The following is a 16,870-nucleotide window of genomic DNA, read 5'->3' as shown; positions in this document are numbered from 1 at the left end:
TTTAATTCTACATCTTTATACCCACAATTTCCCTCAGGTTTTGGAAAATGAGACCCATCTCTGACACATACGTTTGTGATGATATGCACTTTCTCAAAACCGGATGAAAATGTTACGCAATGACACATTTCAATTTGCAACACTGTTAAGCCTGCATCAGCGATTCAACATCCATCCTTACTTTTTGTTGGGGGTTTTTCTATTTAAAAAAAAAAGATCTACAGTTGGATTATGTCGTTATTAAAATATGTTGTGTAACTATAGACTTATTGGAGAGTCTACCATAATTTTAATCATTTAGATTTTATGTAAAAGTTTAATAAAATTGCACAGAATGTCTATTCACGTGTTACAGATCTATAACAACACATCAGTATAAAACCAAACGTGGAAATAACCTGTAGAGTACTTCTGTATCTTGTTTTCCCAAAAACCATGTAAGATGCGAGTGGAACAAAATGGGATGGTCAGGTTTATTTGCTCAGAAATAGGGCAACGTTATGCATGTTAGTCGCAAACAAATGTTCTTGATGGATCGTGATATACAGTAAATCATCTTTGAACTTGCTGTGGCACATGTTACGTGTCTCCTTAAATGCTGCCCTCTGATGGTAACTGAGAACAACTGCAAAACTCCACACAGGACATAATAGAAACTGATGTAGACTACCGTGGTTCCAGGCGGCCTACAAATACATCTCTGTACTGCATTCAGAAAGTATTCAGACCCCTTGACCTTTTCCACATTTTGTTACGATACAGCCTTATTCTAAAATTAATTACATAGTTTCCCCCCTCAAACTACACACAATACCCAATAATCACAAAGCAAAAACAGGTTTAGAAATGTTTGCAATTATTATTTTTTTTAAACCCTGAAATATCACATTTAAAGTATTCAGACCCTTTACTCAGTACTTTGAAAAAGCACCTTTGGTAGCAATTACAGCCTCGAGTCTTCTTGGGTATGATGCTACAAGCTTGGCACACCTGTATTTGGGGGGTTTCTCCCATTCTTATCTGCAGATCCTCTTAAGTTCTGTCAGGTTGGATGTGGAGAGTTGTTGCACAGATATTTTCAGGTCTCTCCAGAGATGTTATATCGGGTTCAAGTCCGGGCTCTGGTTGGGTCACTCAAGGACATTGAGACTTGTCCCAAAGCCACTCCAGCTTTGTACTTTGCTCTGTTCATCTTTCCCTCAATCCTGACTAGTCTCCCAGTCCCTGCGGCTGAAAAATACCCCCACAGCATGATGCTGCCACCACCATGCTTCACCGTAGGGTGGTACCCCAGACGTGACGCTTGGCATTCGGGCATTCAGGCCAAAGAGTTCAATCTTGGTTTCATCAGACCAGAGAATCTGGTTTCTCATGGTCTGAGAGTCTTTAGGTGCCTTTTGGCAAACTCCATGTGGGCTGTTGTGCCTTTTACTGAGGAGTGGCTTCCGTCTGGCCACTCTACCATAAATGCCTGATCGGTGGAGTGCTGCAGAGAAGGTTGTCCTTCTGAAAGGTTCTCCCATCTCCACATAGGAACTCTAGAGCTCATTCAGAGTGACCATCGGGTTCTTGTTCACCTCCCTGACCAAGGCCCTTCTACCCCCGATTTCTCAGTTTGGCCCGGGTAGTCAGCTCTAGGAAGTCTTGGTGGTTCCAAACTTCTTCCATTTAAGAATGATGGAGGCCACTGTGTTCTTGGAGACTTTCAATGCTGTAGAAATGTTTTGTTACCCTTCCCCAGATCTGTGCCTCGACACAATCCTGTCTCAGAGCTCTACGGACAATTCATTCGACCTCATGGCTTGGTTTTTACTCTGACATGCACTGTCAACTGTGGGACCTTATATAGACAGGTGTCTACCGATCCAGATCATGTCCAATCAATTAAATTTACCACAATCAAGATGTAGAAACATCTCAAGGATGATCAATGGAAACACCTGAGCTCAATTTCAAGTCTCATAGCAAAGGTCTGAATAATTAGGTAAATAAGGTATTTCTGTTTTAGATTTTTAATACATTTGCAAAAAATTCTAAAAACCTTTTTTCGCTTTGTCATTATGGGGTATTCTGTGCATATTAATGATGACATTTCTTTCCCCATCCATTTTAGAATAAGGCTGTAATGTGGAAAAATGTAATGGGTCCGAATGCGCTGTATGTAATGCTTATGAAGGTCATTGTTTTTAAAGTCCCCATTGACTCCATGATGAAATCACTGCACGTTTTCCTTCCTCTCTGGCATCTGATTTAGGAAGGACGTCTGTATATTTGTAGTGAAAAGGTTTATTGATACACCATCCAAGTGTAATGAATAACTTCACCAATCTCAAAGGGATATTCAATGTCAGATTTTTAAAAATCAAGGATCAATGTAATTGGGTCTTTCTAAGAACTAGGTTACCAGGGAAGATTTCCTATGCCTGACAACTTGTTACAGCTGTTTATAAGTCATTGATAGTAAATCTGCCAATTTGTTTCATGTCATTACATTAAGATATAAGGGGGATGGACATAGCTATACAGTGCCTTGTGAAAGTATTCGGCCCCCTTGAACTTTGCGACCTTTTGCCACATTTCAGGCTTCAAACATAAAGATATAAAATGTATTTTTTTGTGAAGAATCAACAACAAGTGGGACACAATCATGAAGTGGAACGACATTTATTGGATATTTCAAACTTTTTTAACAAATCAAAAACTGAAAAATTGGGCGTGCAAAATTATTCAGCCCCCTTAAGTTAATACTTTGTAGTGCCACCTTTTGCTGCGATTACAGCTGTAAGTCGCTTGGGGTATGTCTCTATCAGTTTTGCACATCGAGAGACTGACATTTTTTCCCATTCCTCCTTGCAAAACAGCTCGAGCTCAGTGAGGTTGGATGGAGAGCATTTGTGAACAGCAGTTTTCAGTTCTTTCCACAGATTCTCGATTGGATTCAGGTCTGGACTTTGACTTGGCCATTCTAACACCTGGATATGTTTATTTTTGAACCATTCCATTGTAGATTTTGCTTTATGTTTTGGATCATTGTCTAGTTGGAAGACAAATCTCCGTCCCAGTCTCAGGTCTTTTGCAGACTCCATCAGGTTTTCTTCCAGAATGGTCCTGTATTTGGCTCCATCCATCTTCCCATCAATTTTAACCATCTTCCCTGTCCCTGCTGAAGAAAAGCAGGCCCCAAACCATGATGCTGCCACCACCATGTTTGACAGTGGGGATGGTGTGTTCAGCTGTGTTGCTTTTACGCCAAACATAACGTTTTGCATTGTTGCCAAAAAGTTCAATTTTGGTTTTATCTGACCAGAGCACCTTCTTCCACACGTTTGGTGTGTCTCCCAGGTGGCTTGTGGCAAACTTTAAACAACACTTTTTATGGATATATTTAAGAAATGGCTTTCTTCTTGCCACTCTTCCATAAAGGCCAGATTTGTGCAATATACGACTGATTGTTGTCCTATGGACAGAGTCTCCCACCTCAGCTGTAGATCTCTGCAGTTCATCCAGAGTGATCATGGGCCTCTTGGCTGCATCTCTGATCAGTCTTCTCCTTGTATGAGCTGAAAGTTTAGAGGGACGGCCAGGTCTTGGCAGATTTGCAGTGGTCTGATACTCCTTCCATTTCAATATTATCGCGTGCACAGTGCTCCTTGGGATGTTTAAAGCTTGGGAAATCTTTTTGTATCCAAATCCGGCTTTAAACTTCTTCACAACAGTATCTCGGACCTGCCTGGTGTGTTCCTTGTTCTTCATGATGCTCTGCGCTTTTAACGGACCTCTGAGACTATCACAGTGCAGGTGCATTTATACGGAGACTTGATTACACACAGGTGGATTGTATTTATCATCATTAGTCATTTAGGTCAACATTGGATCATTCAGAGATCCTCACTGAACTTATGGAGAGAGTTTGCTGCACTGAAAGTAAAGGGGCTGAATAATTTTGCACGCCCAATTTTTCAGTTTTTGATTTGTTAAAAAAGTTATCCAATAAAAATATCCAATAAATGTCGTTCCACTTCATGATTGTGTCCCACTTGTTGTTGATTCTTCACAAAAAAATACAGTTTTATATCTTTATGTTTGAAGCCTGAAATGTGGCAAAAGATCGCAAAGTTCAAGGGGGCCGAATACTTTCGCAAGGCACTGTAACCAACAATTTACGACGTATGGAATGAGACTAACGTGAGGTAAAGAAGAATTCATTAATCAGAAAACGAATAGATCAGATATTAAAATATATATTATATTAGGAAAATTATAACTTTGTAATCTGAATATTTTCCTTGGTGCCCCAACTTCCTAGTTAATTACATTTGCCTGATGAGTTAATCACGAAATGCTAATTACAGAGAATCTTTGATAAAAACTATGTCTTCCGTTAATGACAGTAGACACGACAGTGGCTACTTTGAATAATCTCAAATATAGAATATATTTAGATTTGTTTAACACTTTTTTGGTTACTACATGAATCCATGTGTTATTCCACAGTGTTGATGTCTTCACTATTATTCTACAATATGAAAAACCCTGGAATTAATAGGTGTCCAAACTTTTGAATGGTACTGTATATTTACAAAATACTGTATATAAACTCAGCAAAAAAAGAAACGTCTTCTCACTGTCAACTGCGTTTACTTTCAGCAAACTTAACATGTGTAAATATTTGTATGAACATAAGATTCAACAACTGAGACATAAACTGAACAAGTTCCACAGACATGTGACTAACAGAAATTGAATAATGTGTCCCTGAACAAAGGGGGAGTCCAAATCAAAAGTAACAGTCAGTATCTTGTGTGGCCACCAGCTGCATTAAGTACTACAGTGCAGCTCCTCCTCATGGACTGCACCAGATTTGCCAGTTCTTGCTGTGAGACGTTACACCCTAATCTTCCACCAAGACACCTGCAACTTTCCGGACATTTCTGGGGGGAATGGCCCTAACACTCACCCTCCGATCCAACAGGTCCCAGACGTGCTCGATGGGATTAAGATCCGGGCTCTTCGCTGGCCATGGCAGAACACTGACATTCCTGTCTTGCAGGAAATCACGCACAGAACGAGCAGTATGACTGGTGGCATTGTCATGCTGGAGGGCCATGTCAGGATGAGCCTGCAGGAAGGGTACCACATGAGGGAGAAGGATGTCTTCCCTGTAACGCACAGCGTTGAGATTACCTGCCATGACAACAAGCTCAGTCCGATGATGCTGTGACACACCGCCCCAGACCATGACGGACCCTCCACCTCCAAATCGATCCTGCTCTAGAGTACAGGCCTCGGTGTAACGCATATTCCTTCGTCGAGAAACGCGAATCCGACCATCACTCCTGGTGAGTCAAAACCGCGACTCGTCAGTAATGAGCACTTTTTGCAAGCCGTGTCTGGTCCAGCGACAGTGGGTTTGTGCCCATAGGCGATGTTGTTGCCGGTGATGTCTGGTGAGGACCTGCTTATGATTGGCCTACATTGGCATATTTCTTTTGGTGTTTTTCAGAGTCAGTAGAAGGGCTTCTTTAGTGTCCTAAGTTTTCATAACTGTGACCTTAATTGTCAACCGTCCGTCTGTAAGCTGTTGGTGTCTTACGACCGTTCCACAGGTGCATGTTCATTAATTGTTTATGGTTCATTGAACAAGTATGAGAAACAGTGTTTAAACCCTTTACAATAAAGATCTGTGGAGTTATTTGGATTTTGACTAATTATCTTTGAAAGACAGGGTCCTGAAAAATGTTTTTTTTTTTGCTGACTTTATATATGCGGGGATTGGAAATGATGCAGACAATTACACTGATGAAAGCCTCAATCTGCAATATTAAAGCTGATCTACACCCTACATTTTTTTAAATATATTTTGGGTTCCATGTTGAACCCACTATGGAAAGGGCTCTATATTGAACTAAAAAGGGTTCTTCCAAGGGTTCTCATGGGGACAGCCGAATAACCTTTTTCAGTTCTAGATAGTACACTTTTAGACAAAAAGGTGCCGACTGTTTTCCACCCCAGTTTATTTGAGACAGGTAAAGTTCTCTCTACAGTCCAATATGCATGTTATTTACAGTGTAAGGCATTGGGGCTAATGTAGAAGAGTAAAAGGTCAGCAGCCCTCTAATCTAGACAAATGCCTAGAACAGGTATTCCTGTCTCTTAGCACTTCATCACGTCTCTTAGCACTTCATCTAATGACAAAACAGATTTCCATCGAGTCTTTGCATCTCATGTTTTTCACCTGTTGATATTGGTATTTGGGTCAAGAGTACAAAAGCACATCACACCAGACCCTCATAATGAACATTCCAAACCCTAATTCCCCTCACTTCTCAGCTTTTTATCCAAGATCTTACAGGACCCAAAAGCATGTATATGCTTTTGGGACACATTTGGCAACAGCTACCATTTTATAGTATAATGTTGTCAGCCTGTCTATGGTGCTGTGTCTCACTGTTTAAATGTAAAAAAATTAAACAAAGCTAGTAACATGACTTAGCTTTTTGTCCAACCTCGTCTGTTTCATATTCTAGGGACTCTAGTGAGTAGACTGACATTGTTTTTTTCTCTATAAGTCAATATGTAATTTATAGGCCTACAGAACGGGTGCAGTAGAAAGTGCTGTTGGGTATATAGACCTCAGACCCCATGAAATGACACCATGTATATAGTGCCTACAGAAAGTATTCACACCCCTGTTGTGTTACAGCCTGAATTTAAAATGGATTACATTGACCAGGGAAGTTTTCCAATGCCTCGTGAAGAAGGACACCTATTGGTAGATGGGTAAAAAATTATTTTTACAGCAGACACTGAATATCCCTTTGAGCATGGTGAAGTTATTAATTACACTTTGGATGGTGTATCTACACCACGAGTCACGACAAAGAAACGGGCGTCCTTCCTAACTCAGTTGCCGGAGAGTAAGGAAGGCTGTGATAGGAGAAAAGTGAGGATGGATCAACAACATTGTAGTTACTCTACAATACTAATCAAATTTACAGAGTGAAAAGAAGGAAGCTTGTGCAGAATACATTTTTTTTTTAAAATACAGTGTGCATCCTGTGTGCAACAAAACACTAAAGTAATACTACAAAAAATGTGGCAAAGCAATTCACTTTTTATCCTGAATACAAAGTGCTATGTTTGGTGCAAATCCAATATAACACATTACTGAGTACTACTTTCCATATTTTCAAGCATAGAGGTGGCTGCATCATGTTATGGGTATGCTTGTAATTTTTAAGCCCTGGGGAATTTTTCTGGATAAAAATATAAGGAATTGAGCTAAGCACAGGCAAAATCCTAGAGGAAAACCTGGTTCAGTCTGCTCTCCACCAGACACTGGGAGATTAATTCACCTTTCAGTAGGACAATAACCTAAAATAAAAGGCCAAATCTACACTGGAGTTGTTTACCAAGAAGCGTGGCCAAGTTACAGTTTTGACTGAAGTCTACTTGAAAATCTATGGCAAGACCTGAAAATTGTTGTCTTGCAATGATCAACAACATATTTGACAGAGCTTGAAGAATTTTGAAAAGAATAATGGGAAATGTTACACAAGCCAGGTGTGGAAAGCTATTAGACTTACGCAGAAAGACTCACAGCTGAAAAAAGGTGATTCAACAAAGTATTGACTTAGGGGTGTGAATACTTATGTAAATGAGACATTTTTGTATTTCATTTTTCAGAAATGTAACATTTCAAGCACTTGGTCCTAGAAGGGTCTGTGTGTAGATGGGTGAGAAAAAAAACTAAATGTAATCCATTTTGAATTCAGGCTGTAATACAACAAAATGTAGAATAACTCAAGGGTTATGAATACTTTCTGAAGGCACTTGTAGATTCTACAGACTCTGTAGAGTACTCCAGACTCCACTTTTACATCAGCACAAAGTATAGTTTTTTTCACTATAAACCCAATACATATTTCACAGACAGTGATTTGCAATTTTGCCTCTATTCCTGCCATTATTGAAAGAGATCATGATACCTCACATCTCAAAATAGGGCTAGTTAATGTTAGGTCCCTCACTTCAAAGGCAGTTATAGTCAATGAACTAATCACTGATCATAATCTTGATGTGATTGGCCTGACTGAAACATGGCTTAAGCCTGATGAATTTACTGTGTTAAATGAGGCCTCACCTCCTGGCTACACTAGTGACCATATCCCCCGTGCATCCCGCAAAGACAGAGGTGTTGCTAACATTTACGATAGCAAATTTCAATTTACGAAAACAAAAATGACGTTTTTGTCTTTTGAGCTTCTAGTCATGAAATCTATGCAGCCTACTCAATCACTATTTATAGCTACTGTTTACAGGCCTCCTGGGCCATATACAGCGTTCCTCACAGAGTTCCCTGAATTCCTATCGGACCTTGTAGTCATAGCAGATAATATTATAATTTTGGGTGACTTTAATATTCACATGGAAAAGTCCACAGACCCACTCCAAAAGGCTTTCGGAGCCATCGTCGACTCAGTGGGTTTTGTCCAACATGTCTCTGGACCTACTCACTGTCACAGTCATACTCTGGACCTAGTTTTGTCCCATGGATTAAATGTTGTGGATCTTAATGTTTTTCCTCATAATCCTGGACTATCGGACCACCATGTTATTACGTTTGCAATCGCAACAAATAATCTGCTAAAACGCCAACCAAGGAGCATCAAAAGTCGTGCTATAAATTCTCAGACAACACAAAGATTCCTTGATGTCCTTCCAGACTCCCTCTGCCTACCCAAGGACGTCAGAGGACAACAATCAGTTAACCACCTAACTGAGGAACTCAATTTAACCTTGCGCGATACCCTAGATGCAGTTGCACCCCTAAAAACTAAAAACATTTGTCATAAGAAACTAGCTCCCTGGCATACACAAAATACCCGAGCTCTGAAGCAAGCTTCCAGAAAATTGGAACGGAAATGACGCCATAGCAAACTGGAAGTCTTCCAACTAGCTTTGAAAGACAGTACCGTGCAGTATCGAAGAGCCCCCACTGCTGCTCGATCATCCTATTTTTCCAACTTAATTGAGGAAAATAAGAACAATCCGAAATTTATTTTTGATACTGTCGCAAAGCTAACTAAAAAGCAGCATTCCCCAAGTGAGGATGGCTTTCACTTCAGCAGTAATATATTCATGAACTTCTTTGAGGAAAAGATCATGATCATTAGAAAGCAAATTACGGACTCCTCTTTAAATCTGCGTATTCCTCCAAAGCTCAGTTGTCCTGAGTCTGCACAACTCTGCCAGGACCTAGGATAAAAAGTGACACTCAAGTGTTTTAGTACTATATCTCTTGACACAATGCTGAAAATAATCTTGGCCTCTAAACCTTCATGCTGCATACTGAACCCTATTCCAACTAAACTACTGAAAGAGCTGCTTCCTGTGCTTGGCCCTCCTATGTTGAACATAATAAACAGCTCTCTATCCACCGGATGTGTACCAAACTCACTAAAAGTGGCAGTAATAAAGCCTCTCTTGAAAAAGCCAAACCTTGACCCAGAAAATATAAAAAACTATCGGCCTATATCGAATCTTCCATTCCTCTCAAAAAGTTTAGAAAAGCTGTTGCACAGCAACTCACTGTCTTCCTGAAGACAAACAATGTATATGAAATGCTTCAGTCTGGTTTTAGATCCCATCATAGCACTGAGACTGCACTTGTGAAGGTGGTAAATGACCTTTTAATGGCATCAGACCGAGGCTCTGCATCTGTCCTCGTGCTCCTCCTAGACCTAGACGATCACCACATTCTTTTGGAGAGATTGGAAACACAAATTGGTCTACACGGACAAGTTCTGGCCTGGTTTAGATCTTATCTGTCGGAAAGATATCAGTTTGTCTCTGTGAATGGCTTGTCCTCTGACAAATCAACTGTACATTTCGGTGTTCCTCAAGGTTCGTTTTAGGACCGCTATTGTTTTCACTATATATTTTACCTCTTGGGGATGTCATTCAAAAACATAATGTTAACTTTCACTGATATGCGGATGACACACAGCTGTACATTTCAATGAAACATGGTGAATTCCCAAAATTGCCCTAGCTAGAAGCCTGTGTTTCAGACATAAGGAAGTGGATGGCTGCAAACTTTCTACTTTTAAACCCGGACAAAACAGAGATGTTTGTTCTAGGTCCCAAGAAACAAAGAGATCTTCTGTTGAATCTGACAATTCATCTTGATGGTTGTACAGTCGTCTCGAATAAAACTGTGAAGGACCTCGGCGTTACTCTGGACCCTGATCTCTCTTTTGACGAACATATCAAGACTGTTTCAAGGACAGTTTTTTTCCATCTACGTAACATTGCAAAAATCAGAAACTTTCTGTCCAAAAATTATGCAGAAAAATGAATCCATGCTTTTGTTACTTCTAGGTTAGATTACTGCAATGCCCTACTTTCCGGCTACCCGGATAAAGCACTAGATGAACTTCAGTTAGTGCTAAATACGGCTGCTAGAATCCTGACTAGAACCAAAAAATGTGATCATATTACTCCAGTGCTACACTGGCTTCCTGTTAAGGCAAGGGCTGATTTCAAGGTTTTACTGCTAACCTACAAAGCATTACATGGGCTTAATCCTACCTATCTTTCAGATTTGGTCCTGCCGTACATACCTACACGTACACTACGGTCACAAGACGCAGGCCATCTAATTGTCCCTAGAATTTCTGAGCAAACAGCTGGATGCAGGGCTTTCTCCTATAGAGCTCCATTTTTATGGAATGGTCTGCCTACCCATGTGAGAGACGCAGACTCGGTGTCAACCTTTAAGTCTTTACTGAATACTCATCTCTTCAGTGGGTCATATGATTGCGTGTAGTCTGGCCCCAGGAGTGTGAAGTTGAACGGAAAGGCTATGGAGCAACGAACCACCCTTGCTGTCTCTGCCTGGCCGGTTCCCCTCTCTCCACTGGGATTCTCTGCCTCTAACCCTATTACAGGGGCTGAGTCAATGGCTTACTGGTGCTCTTTCATGACGTCCCTTGCGTCACTTGAGTGGGTTGAGTCACTGACGTGATCTTCCTGTCTGGGTCGCCCCCAGTTTCAACTGTTCTGCCTGTGATTATTATTATTTGACCATGCTGGTCATTTATGAACATTTGAACATCTTGGCCATGTTCTGTTATAATCTCCACCCGGCACAGCCAGAAGAGGACTGGCCACCACTCATAGCCTGGTTCCTCTCTAGGTTTCTTCCTAGGTTTTGGCCTTTCTAGGGAGTTTGTCCTTGCCACCGTGCTTCTACACCTGCATTGCTTGCTGTTTGGGGTTTTAGGCTGGGTTTCTGTACAGCACTTTGAGATATCAGCTGATGTAAGAAGGGCTATATAAATACATTTGATTTGAATTTGGCCTGTGGAATAGGTGTAGTAAAAGGCCAGCAAAACTCTGTATTATTCAGTGCACCTTGAAAGTATACCACATATACATTATACAGACCCTACTGAGTACTCCCAACCTCACTTTTACATCAGCACAAATAATTGTGTTTTCGTTATGTCAATATGTATTTCATATACAGTGATTTGCGTTGTGGCCTATGGAATGGTTGTAGTTGGCCTGAAGACCCGACTTTGAACTGCATATAATTCCACGTCGGGGAGAAATGACCGTGTGGATCAGGAACGTTTCCTCTCACGACCTCGACATGCCAGAATGCTGAATAAAATTATACTTTACCGGTTGTCTGTGTGGGTGGTCCTTTTGCAGGTAGGAACATAAGACAAAATATCCACAGAGTAGTTTTATCAACCCGACCTTCAGTATGCTGGTCTGTATATTGTTTGCATTTCCGGTTTTATGTTTGAAAACTGAAGCAATTTGCACATGACGAACACTTGGTCAATATAATGGAGCTTAACCAAACGACAAACATTTCCAGCTGATTACGAGGAAACATGCTTTGGTCAACTACATGTGGTTACGTTTGGCTATTGTTTCCATATTGTCCATCATGTGCAATGCATCAGCATGTTGAAAATACAAGTGACAGACCGGCGCCGCAAAAAAAAACAGTAAGCAACGCTTTCCTGTGGATAACGTTACCATATCTCCACATCCTACCACCAAAAGGACCAACAAGATGTTCAAACGGTAAAATAAGTGTAAATGTCATTTTATTCAACAGTCTGCCTTATTGGGTCTTTTTTCCAGCGATTTCCTTCAGAATGATATTCATGGGTAACCATGGAAACAGTCCGATTTTTTTTTAAAGGAAGGTGTAGTAAAAGGCCAGCAACACTGTATTATTCAGCGACCCATGAAATTATACCATTTACAGATTCTACAGACCCTACTGAGTACTCCCAACCCAACTCTTACATCGGCACGAAGAATCGTTTTTTCACCATCAACCCAATATTGTCAACATACCAGTCTGAATATTGTATTTTTTAATAGTGGCCTTAAAATAATGTTTTTAAAACATATGTAAAGCCTTTTTACCATAAATGTATTATTGTATTTGCTTATAAGCATAAAACAATCGAAATAGATACACATGTTATCTTTTGAATGAGTTTTCCACCATACAATGTTTTTGAAACGGGGGCTTTTATTTTGAAGGTTTCCTCATTACCGTATCCGAGTGACGTCATCTTTAGTGCTGCTAGCAGAATCGTAGCAGTCAGAGGAGTGAAAGATTAGTCTACGCAGAAGCATTGACAGAACTGTTCAAATACCGAAGGGTGATTTTTAAAAAAGTGTTTTTTTTATCCCCGCACTCGACAGCAACATACGAGCGGATTATGATTGTCAAGAACTTGAAGAAGCGTGAGCGAAGATAAAGGACCTAACGGTATAAATTTGAAGTGTTTTCCGAATAGAAACGGCCAAAAGTCTCGTATCTGCTTTAAAGTTCCTGTGTTGGCAGGGACGAAATATATGCAATGTCTTTTTGGGACAGGATTTTCTGACATTTATCATAAAGCATATTTTATTTACAGTTGATCCTTGGATCAAGGCATATCACCCAGTAGTCGCCTACCTAACTACCAACGGGAAAAGTTGACTCGTCCGTGCTACTGCAGGTAATTAAGTGCTAAAACATTACCTGCTCATTCATTGCGTGGTTACTGTAACGTTGGCACAGTTGGGTCACTATGGGACTCTGTAGAGCATTTACAAAAATGAGGCACTTCAATTATTATAAGTAGTGCATCAATGTAGCAGTTGTCAAAACATGTTTTGCTGACAACTTTGTTTAAATGGCTGTTTGGAGCTCGTCTGGACTGTTGCCCATGACTTATGCACAAGGAGTCACACATTTGTCGTTAGCAACAAGTGTAGACTAATGTCGTGTTTAAAACAACTGGAAATTTAAATCACGACGTCAGTGATCTTCAGGTCGGAATTGGAATTCTGAGTTGGATTACCGTTCAAATCGATTTTTGCCAGTCTGAACTAGTTTTGTCACCTGAGTTCCTAGTTGTATGGACGCTGGGAAGTCGGAGATTTCCGAGTTCCCAGTTGTGTTGAACGCGGCATAACAGTGAAACGCTTACTTACGGCCCTTCCCAAGAACGCAGAGAGAAAGAAAATTGAGAAATAATATCAAAGAAAAACATGTAATAATAAATACACAATGAGTAACGATTACATGCTCTATACACTGGGTACCAGTGGCGAGTCTGCACAGGGGTACGAGGTAATTGAGGTAGATATGTACATATAACTGTAGCGCCTTGTGGTCGGTCTGATGCCAAGCAGTTGCCATTCCAAGCGGTGATGCAGCCAGTCAAGATGGTCATTATGGTGCAGCAGTAGAACTTTGTGGATCTGATGGTCCATGCCAAATATTTTCAGCCTCCTCAGGGGGAAGAGGCGTTGTTGTGCACTCGTCACCACTGAATTGGTGTTTGTGGACCATGATAAATCCTTAGTGATGTGGACACAGAGGAACTTGAAGCTCTCGACCCGCTACATTACAGCCCCGTCGATTTGAATGGGGGCATGCTCTGCCCTCTTTTTTCTGTAGTTCACAATCAGCTTCTTTGTCTTGCTGACGTTGAGGGAGAGCCAGGTCTCTGACCTACTCACTATAGGCTGTCTCATTGTCGTTGCTGATCAGGCCTGCCACCATTGTGTCGTCTGCAAACTTTATGATGGTCTTGGAGTCGTGTTTGGCCATGCAGTCGTGGGTGAACAGGGAGTACAGGAGGGGACTAAGCACAGACCCCTGAGGGGCCCCTGTGTTGATGGTCAGATTGGTGGATGTGTTGCTGCCTTCCCTTACCACCAGGGGGCGGCCCGTCAGGAAGTCCAGGAACCAGTTGCAGAGGGAGGTGTTTAATTCCAGGGTCCTTAGCTTAGTGATGAGCTTGGAAGGCACTATGGTGTTGAACCCTAAGCTGTAGTCAATGAACAGCATTCTCACATAGGTGTTCCTCTTGTCCAGGTGGGAGAGGGCAGTGTGGAGTGCAATAGAGATTGTGTCATCTGTGGATCTGTTGGGGCATTATGTGAATTGGAATGGGTCCATGGTGTCTGGGATGATGGTGTTGATGTGAGCCACGCCTTTCAAAGCATTTCATGGCTACAAATGTGAGTGCTACAGGACGATAGTCATTTAGATGGGTTTAAGCTGTATTGGAGTACTGAGAACTAAATACCCTACCAAAATTAAGTTACTTTTTCTGTTAGCGAGGGGGATCGTCTTCTGATCCAGAGATGGTGTAGGTGACTTGTGTCAAATTCCCTCCCTTGTCTGATGGATGATTATATGTGTCTGTTTTTGTTTACACAAGTGACTCAGCATTGTTATGATTGCCATTCATGAGTTGATACTGTCCACAATAGCAGGCAGTTAACTTTGTTACTTCCTCACTTGTTACAATGAATGCTAGGAGGTACAGTGAGATGGGAAATTTCAAATTAAGGTTGATGATACCAGCCCACCAGTATGTGTCAAAAATCCTTTCTGCCCTTGCCTTTGACAACTTGGATTGATTCCCAGCTTGAGAAAACATACAGCACCTAATATCCTTTAGTGTCAACAATATACTTTGTTTTATTTAAAAAAAATAAAAAATGATCCTTTATTTAACCAGGTAGGCTCATTGAGAACAAAGTTCTCATTTGCAACTGCGACCTGGCCAAGATAAAGCATAGCAAGTCGACACATTCAACAACACAGAGTTACACATGGAATAAACAAAACATAGTCAATAATACAGTAAACAAAGGAAAACAAAAAGTCTATATGCAGTGTGTGTAAATGAGGTAAGATAAGGGAGTTTAGGCAATAAATAGGCCATGGTGGCGAAGTAATTACAATATAGCAATTAAACACTGGAATGGTAGATGTGCAGAAGATGAGTGTGCAAGTAGAGATACTGGGGTGCAAAGGAGCAAGATAAATAAATACTGTATGGGGATGAGGTAGGTAGATAGATGGGCTGTTTACAGATGGGCTATGTACAGGTGCAATGATCTGTGAGCTGCTCTGACAGCTGGTGCTTAAAGATAGTGAGGGAGATATGAGTCTCCAGCTTCAGAGATTTTTGCAGTTCATTCCAGTCATTGGCAGCAGAGAACTGGAAGGAAAGACGACCAAAGGAGGAATTGGCTTTGGGAGTGACCAGTGAGATATACCTGCTGGAGTGTGTGCTACAAGTGGGTGCTCAGTGAGCTGAGATGAGGCGGGGCTTTACCTAGCAGAGACTTGTAGATAACCTGTAGCCAGTGGGTTTGGCAACGAGTATGAAGCGAGGGACAACCAACGAGAGCATACAGGTCGCAATGGTGGGTAGTGTATGGGGCTTTGGTGATAAAATGGATGGCACTGTGATAGACTGCATCCAGTTTGTTGAGTAGAGTGTTGTAGGCTATTTTATAGATGACATCACTGAAGTCGAGGATCGGTAGGGTGGTCAGTTTTACGAGGGTATGTCTGGCAGCATGAGTGAGGGGGATGATTTGTTGCGATATAGGAAGCCAATTCTAGATTTAATTTTGGATTGGCGATGCTTAATGAAAGTCTGGAAGGAGTGTTTACAGTCTAACCAGACACCTAGGTATTTATAGTTGTCCACGTATTCTAATTCACAGCCGTCCAGAGTAGTGATGCTGGACGGGCGAGCAGGTGCGAGCAGTGATCGGTAGCATACATTTAGTTTTACTTGCATTTAAGAGCAGTTGGATGCCATGGATGGAGAGTTGTATGGCATTGAAGCTTGTCTGGAGGTTAGTTAACACAGTGTCCAAAGAGGGGCCAGAAGTATACTGAACGGTGTCGTCTGCGTAGAGCTGTACCAGAGAATCACCAGCAGCAAGAGCAACATCATTGATGTATACAGAGAAGAGTCGGCCCGAGAATTGAACCCTGTGACACCCCATAGAGACTGCCTGAGGTCCGGACAACAGGCCCTCCGATTTGACACACTGAACTATATCAGAGAAGTATTTGGTAAACCAGGCGAGGCAATCCTTTGAGAAACCAAGGCTGTCGAGTCTGCCAATAAGAATGTGGTGAATGGCCAGGTCGATGAATACAGCTGCACAGTATTGTCTCTTATTGATGGCAGTTATGATGTCGTTTAGGACCTTGAGCTTGGCTGAGGTGCACCCACGACCAGCTCTGAAACCAGATTGCATAGCGGAGAAGGTACATTGTTGTACGTTGTTCCATGACAAGCCAGGTCAAAACTGACCAGTCCAAAATTCACAAGTCTCACTGACCGTCCTTGACTGAATGGGTCACGGATTTTTATTTTTAGAAAGTTGAATTGCTTGGAATACTTCTCAGATGTCACCTTGGACATGGGCATTCTGTTTGCTCTTTCCCTTTCACTTTTCATATCATAAACATTTTATATGGTGGTTGGTTGATAGTTGATTACACCTACACTGTTCCCCAGAG

At 41.4% G+C, this 16,870-nt stretch overlaps 1 protein-coding gene across 5 annotated transcripts in view; it reads left to right on the top strand.

Annotated features, from left to right (window-relative positions):
- The first annotated feature begins 12,654 nt into the window (after positions 1-12,654).
- The window catches only part of LOC139368081 (pseudopodium-enriched atypical kinase 1), a 258,200-nt gene continuing 253,984 nt past the window's right edge, over positions 12,655-16,870 (top strand). For 3 of the 5 annotated variants that reach the window (XM_071106665.1, XM_071106639.1, XM_071106649.1), the window contains exon 1: positions 12,655-13,040. The gene's annotated coding sequence lies outside the window, so the exon portion shown is untranslated. The remainder of the gene's footprint in view (positions 13,041-16,870) is intronic. The other 2 variants (XM_071106672.1, XM_071106657.1) reach the window with 1 other exon arrangement.

The sequence above is a fragment of the Oncorhynchus clarkii genome, chromosome 2, assembly GCF_045791955.1.
Source record: "Oncorhynchus clarkii lewisi isolate Uvic-CL-2024 chromosome 2, UVic_Ocla_1.0, whole genome shotgun sequence".
Lineage (NCBI taxonomy): Eukaryota > Metazoa > Chordata > Actinopteri > Salmoniformes > Salmonidae > Oncorhynchus > Oncorhynchus clarkii.
The sequence above is the reverse complement of the archived record's forward strand: the minus strand, read 5'-3'. Positions and strand labels throughout refer to the sequence as shown.